This window comes from Melanerpes formicivorus, unplaced genomic scaffold (genome assembly GCF_026170545.1).
Source record: "Melanerpes formicivorus ecotype bairdi unplaced genomic scaffold, bMelFor1.0.p_v2 SCAF_19, whole genome shotgun sequence".
Classification (NCBI taxonomy): Eukaryota; Metazoa; Chordata; class Aves; order Piciformes; family Picidae; genus Melanerpes; species Melanerpes formicivorus.
This window is the reverse complement of record NW_027142371.1, coordinates 12842644-12849356: the sequence shown is the minus strand read 5'-3', so window position 1 is coordinate 12849356 and position 6713 is coordinate 12842644.

The window sequence follows — 6713 nt, the reverse complement described above, 5'->3', positions numbered from 1 at the left end:
TAAATCCATCTGCAAGAAGTTTTCCTTTTCCTAAGGTTGCTCCTCAGGTTCAAAGGGTGCAGCATGTTCTTATCAACCCCTCAGAGCTTGCTTTGGGACTGATAACTTCTAAGCCTCCCCTTTTTTTCTTCCAGAAGTCTGTGAGAGAGCAAGAAAATTGCAAATGATTGGATGCTGAAGTGATGGAGTTATCTCCCTAAAAATCCAGCATGACTCCCAGGAGCAAATGTGCCTTTCTGATCCCCTCCTGGTCCTTGCTTGCAAAGGTTCCCCACTGCCACAGCAGTTTCCTGCAGGGGCCAACAGCAGGAAAATTACTTTAAAAGCAGCAGAGTGAATAGTAGGAGCAGTGCAGAAAGGGCAGTGTTTGCCAGAGCAATGCATGCAGACTTCTGCCATTATTCGACACACTTCCAGACCAAAAGCCCTTACAACATCTGCTACTGACAGAGATCTGCTCTCTTTCCCCACACTGACCTCTGCTTTTTCTTCCCCCACTGTCAGGGTGGCTTTCCAGCCTGGTCCTATCACTTCCAAGCTGCAATTTGAGAAAGCATTTGTCCCCAGACTTGCAAAGCTGATTCACGTGAGCAGCAGCAACAGCAGCAGCAGCATTTTGTCAAAGAGAATTATCTGCATCTTTAGAGTCCAAAATGAGGTTTGACTCAATACTTTTTCATGGTGTGGTGAATGTTGCTGCAGCTATTCTCTTCAGACAGGGACAGGAGGCTGGGGAGAAGGGGAGAAGGGGAGCATTTGCCTCGGACTCTGCACACTAGCTGAGGGTGGGAAGGCAGCTGAGGGATGTGGAAGGAGCTGGAGGAAGGAAAAATCACAGAATCATAGAACTGTTTCAGCTGGAAAAGCCCTCCAAGACTCATTACTTTCAGCCTAAGACCACCATGGCCATTAAAGTGTGCCCCAAAGTGCCATGTCCACACATCTCTTGAACACCTCCAGGGATGGTGCCTCCACCACCTCCCTGGGCAGCCTGTTCCAATGCCTGACCGCTCCTCCTCTCCAAACTCATTTGTTTCTCTTTTTCCAACCCTAAGCCTGGGCCAAGCCACAGACTCCTACTTCAGTCCTGACCTGACTGCAGGGTGAGCACATCTGCACTGAGAGGGATTTGGATTTCTGGAGGTGTTTGGGGGTGGTTATTTCTACACCTGCTGGAATAAGAATGGTTTTTTACACGGTGAAACCTGGAGTGAGGCAGATGAAAATAGAAAGCTCATACAGCAGTAACAAAGCAAGCAGGGAACATACCTAACAGATCCCATTCATTATCAGATGCTTTGCAGGCTCCAGACTTCAGTGTGAAAATGTTACTAAAAAGAATAGTGGCGCTTAGTTCTTTCTTCACCTGGATATAAAACATCTCTGAGCAACACAAGAGAGAGCAATGAGTTTCAGTTCTGTGCAAAGGAGAGACTAAAGGGTGTGTGGAGGACATCCACCACTGGAAGCAATAAACCCCTCCCCACACGTCACAGGAACCTTTCTCTTACACCATGTATGTTTCTCTCTGCAGCTATGGGGAGAGTGCTACCATTGGGATGCAGAAAGCCAAAAGCCAGAGCTGTGAAACTGACAGGGTTTCTGTACACAACCTCAGAAAGCCAAGCAATCTCTTTAGGATCCAGGGCAGAAACAAACCAAAGCAAGAGCTGATTATGGATTTTGATATCACCTTTGCCTCAAGCCGCAGCTAACCCTTCATATTCCAGCCAAAACAGGAAGCAGTATCACGTTGTGATCATAGAATCAACCAGGTTGGAAGAGACCTCCAAGATCATCAAGTCCAACCTATCACCCAGCCCTATCCAATCAACCAGACCATGACACTAAGTGCCTCATCCAGTCTTTTCTTGAAGGTCTCCAGGGATGGTGACTCCACCACTTCCCTGGGCAGCACATTCCAGTGGCCAATCACTCTCTCTGTGAAGAACTTCTTCCTAATATCCAGCCTGAACCTCCCCTGACACAGCTTAAGACTGTGTCTTCTTGTTCTGGTGCTGATTGCCTGGGAGAAAAGACCAGCCCCCACCTGGCTACAACCTCCCTTCAGGTAGTGGTAGAGAGCAATAAGGTCTCTCCTGACCCTCCTCTTCTCCAGGCTAAACAACCCCAGCTCCCTCAGCCTCTCCTCATAGGGCTGTGCTCCAAATCCCTCACCAGTTTTGTCACCCTTCTCTGGACACATTCCAGTACATCAACATCTCTCTTGAACTGAGGAGTCCAGAACTGGACACAGTACTCAAGGTGTGGCCTGACCAGTGCTGAGTACAGGGGAGTAATAACCTCCCTTGTCCTGCTGGCCACACTGTTCCTGATATAGGCCAGGATGCCACTGGCTCTCCTGGCCACCTGGGCACACTGATGGCTCATGTTCAGCTTCTTATCACACAAATATGACTGCTCACAGGTGGTGTCCTCATCTATGCAGCCACCCAGTGTAAGGATAATTGAACTGCATGCACACTCAAGCTCAGAGCTGGAGTTCTTCATCACCTCCTTTGTCAAAGTCTATTTTGCTCTGCAAGATAGTTCCTGTGGCACCAGAATAAACAGTAATTTTGATTGTTTTGCACATCACCAGCTTTTTCCTAGACAACCTGTTCTTTCATTGTCAGCACTCTGGATTGTACAAACACTGCCAGTAGAGCCTTCCAGTCACTCTTGGTTTAGAGACATGCTTGTGCTCAGCTTTTGGGGAGGAGAAAGAATAGACAGGCAGGCACAGAAACACACACACTTGCATTCAGAGTTGCAGATACAGTTGCTTCCCTGCTTTGCTGATCAAATGGTTCCACTTGCAAGAGTGATGCACAAACCTGAAAGATCCCAGTCCAGAGTGGAGATTGCTGTAGGTGCTCTCAGCTTGCTCTGCTGTTGGGTTAGAAGCTTTACATGAATTCTATGGATGGAAAAAGTCTGAGTCAGGTTTGGGCACAATTCAGCACATTACTTGGAAGAATGATCCATCCAGACATCACACCTGTGATACCTCACACCCAGGCACTGCACCAGGGAAAGCCACTGCAAACTTACCTGTATAAGTACCAACACCATAACTTGCCTAGCAGATGGTGGAGTCAGCCCATGGTGGAGCTGAAGCTCAGGCACTACCTGGTGGCATCTCTTGCCTCCTCAGCATGCTCAGTCAGGAATGTAAGTGAAAGGATACTCCCAGGAACACCTTTGGAAATTTCAGATAAAAGGATATTTAGTACAAGCTCTTCAGCCTCTTGATCCTACATGGACCATGGCTTGCAGTCATCCTGGATGTGAGTCTACTGAGGGGATTACTGCTAGAAACCTCTGGCCTTATCCATCTCCAGGATAAGTTTCTGCATATGTCACTGGTTTTTCTATGCTAGCCAGGCTTTCTCTTGCAGTTGTTTTAGAGGGAGCCATTTATATATGCAATAAAACCCAGAGCTATTTTACCACATCAGTGAAAATTCTATCAGGTTATGCTTTATCTTAATGCTACAGCATTTAAAATGTGCTAATAAAGGAGTACTGAAGTTTATATTGCTTTGGGCATGAGGTGTTTATCAACACATCAGTAAATGTTACAGGCATCTAAGTAACCCTATTGACCTGAGCCACAAATGTTCTGTAGCTACTGATTCACCAGGCAGAGAGACTTTATGGATAAACCTTTCCAAGTCATTTCTAAAGAGAGGCTTCGCAAGAAATACAACACCCTTCCAAACAGACACAGAAGCAGCTCATAAAAAGAGGAGAGCATTGCTAGGAAGAGTACAAGGCTTTTTATTTGGTTAAGTTCCTGTAAATTAAAGTTATACAAAAGCATCATTAACATAAAACAGCATTAAAAAAAAAAAGGCAATAAATATATTCCTCATTGCTTTTCAAATGTGAAACTTGCCAAAGGAACAAGAGGACCCAATGCAGCCAGGCTACATGCCTCAGAGAATTTCCAAGCATAAGAAAGGAGCATTAAATCTTGTTCCTTCTCTCCTGCTGCCGTTTCGTTGATGACACAGGCCATTTGCTTGTGGCTATCCAGCAAAGGGACAGACAAATCACATTTACCTGCAGCCATATCAAAATTAGTTGCCCAAGTCAGAATTGGTTGCCTGGCTAACTTGATCAGTGAAGCAAAACAGGCACATCCAGGGGACAATCCAATTCATCTGCCTTAGACTGCTTTACCCAAGACAAGTCACCCTCTGGAGTGGCCTTTGTCTCCCCAGCAAGACAAGCATCCCTGCTCCCTCTCTAGAGTTGGACAAGTACCATGTAGAGGGCCACACCTGAATGAGTCCCAGTTTTGAAGTCTCCTGTTAAACAGCAGCTACATAGACAGCTCAGCCTGAGAAATTATATGTTAATGTCTCACTTGTGAAACTGAGAGCTTCAGCTGGGGCAGAGAGTGTCAAACTGGACAGAGCTCGCAGCAGCATCAGTATGAGGACGCTGGATATCGTGGGGATGGATGGAAAGGCAGCTGGTACTTGGAGGCAGTGACTGACCTGGATAAAATGTCTGCTGGATTTACACCTTGGCACACATCAGCAGAAACAGTGTGAAGCACTTTGGACCCCAGTGGGTTTCAGGCTTCTGCATCTGTCTTCCCTCAGCAGCTTTAACCCACTGCTGTCCTTGTGCTGGGCAGACAAGAGGACACAAAGGTGAATTTGTGCTTGTTTCTCAGTGCTGGCACTTCCACCTGTATCTTTACCAGACCATCTGGAACATGGCAGAGCTGTCTCTGCTGTTTACTTTCCATAAATAGAACCTGTCATTGATATCCAGTGTTAGCAAAGTATAACCTGGATAAAGATGAAGTGCAATTAATCACTATGAACAAACAGCTGTCTCTATCAAACAGTTAGGACTGCACAGGTAGAGTTCCCTCTCTGTCTAACACTGTGGTGAGGAACTTTCTTTTCTATCAACTTCTCCATGATGTAGCAATAACTGTGTGTGACTGGCAGGTGTTTGATGCAGTTTAACCTTGTTAGAATGAACAGATGTCACAGCTGAGTGTTCAGCCCAATTAAGATGGGGAACTTGCTTCATCAGGCCAACGAAAAACCACTAATATCTGAGCCAAGCACTGACAGCCAGTGCTGTACCTGGGGCTTGTTCATAGCAAAGAGGAGTTACAGCAAAGTACTACAAAAGAAAACAGTGAACACACAGAGAAAGGAATAGAGGGATCTGCTCCCAAGGCAGATTGACAATGCTTTAAGAAAACCAGAAGCTACATCATCCTTGCTAAAATGCCTTTGCTTTATTTTTCACTAAGGCTAACTGTGCCAAAAAGAGTTGGGTTGTATAAGCATAACCCTACTGGACTCTCTTGTTCTGACACTCTGAGCTGTGAAGCTTGATGCTGGGAATAAAGCTGTCTCCAAAGCACAGAGGCTCTGTCTGCTTTCTTGCCTGGTCTACTCCCTTGCACTGGCTGAATCAGCTGGCAAGATCACTGGTGGCTGTTGGTAATCCAGGTTAGAAGATCAGAGGACAGCAGCCTGACAATGCTCACTACTGACACCCATAACCCGTGGCTGGGTTTGGCAGGGAACGTTGCACAAACCCCAGCTTGTGTGTCTGTCTGCAGAAGACACTGGATAAACCTCAGCAAGACATCAGCAATCTCTGCTCAGCTCTTGAATACCAAGGAAAGAGTACAGGAATGCCTGCACGAGAGAAGATGGTGCAGAAACTTGCTTTGCTCTAAGACTCTCATTTCCAACGCCACTTAGCTCACACACAGCAGCTCTGAGAGGGATGACTCCAACTCTGCAGCTAGACTGAAGTGCCAAGTGAATTGCCTTTGCTGCTCCTGAGCTCCTTCTGCACGATAACCATGACACAAAGCCAGCTGCTGTGACAAGAAGCTGGTCTTGTTCTTTTCCATACAGTCATTGAATCCTAGAAGTGTTTTGGTTGCAAGAGGCTTGTAAGATGACATCAAGCCCAATCATTAACTCAGCACTGCCAGGTCACCAATAAACCGTGTCCCTCAGCATCACATCTACACAGCTTTTTAAACCTCTCCAGGGATGGGGCTCCACCACTGCCCTGCACAGCTTGTTCCAGGGCTTCCCAGCTCTTTAGCACAAGAATTTGCTCCAACCTGAACCTCCCCTGGTGCAACTTGAAGTCATTTCCTCTTGTCCTATTGTTTGTTACTTGTCCCTGGACTCAGCACTGGTTAGGCCACACCTTGAGTGCTGTGCCCAGTTCTGAGCCTCTCAGTTTAGGAAAGATGTTGAGTTGCTGGAACATGTCCAGAGAAGGGCAACAAAGTTGGGGAGAGATTTGGAGCACAGCCTTATGAGGAGAGGCTGAGGGAGCTGGGGTTGCTTAGCCTGGAGAAGAGGAGGCTCAGGGCAGACCTTATTGATGTCTACAGCTACATGAGGGGAGGTTGTAGGCAGGTGGGGGTTGGTCTCTCCTCCCAGGCAACCAGCACCAGAACAAGAGGACACAGTCTCAAGCTATACCAGGAGAGGTTCACATTGGATTTTAGGAAGAAGTTCTTCATAGAAAGAGTGATTGGCCATTGGAATGGGGTGCCCAGGGAGGTGGTGGAGTCATCATGCCTGGAGGTGTTTAGGAAGAGATTGGATGGGGTGCTTGGTGCCATGGTTTAGTTGATTAGATGGTATCGGATGATAGGTCTCAAAGGTCTCTTCCAACCTGGTCTGGTCTGGTCTGGTCTATTC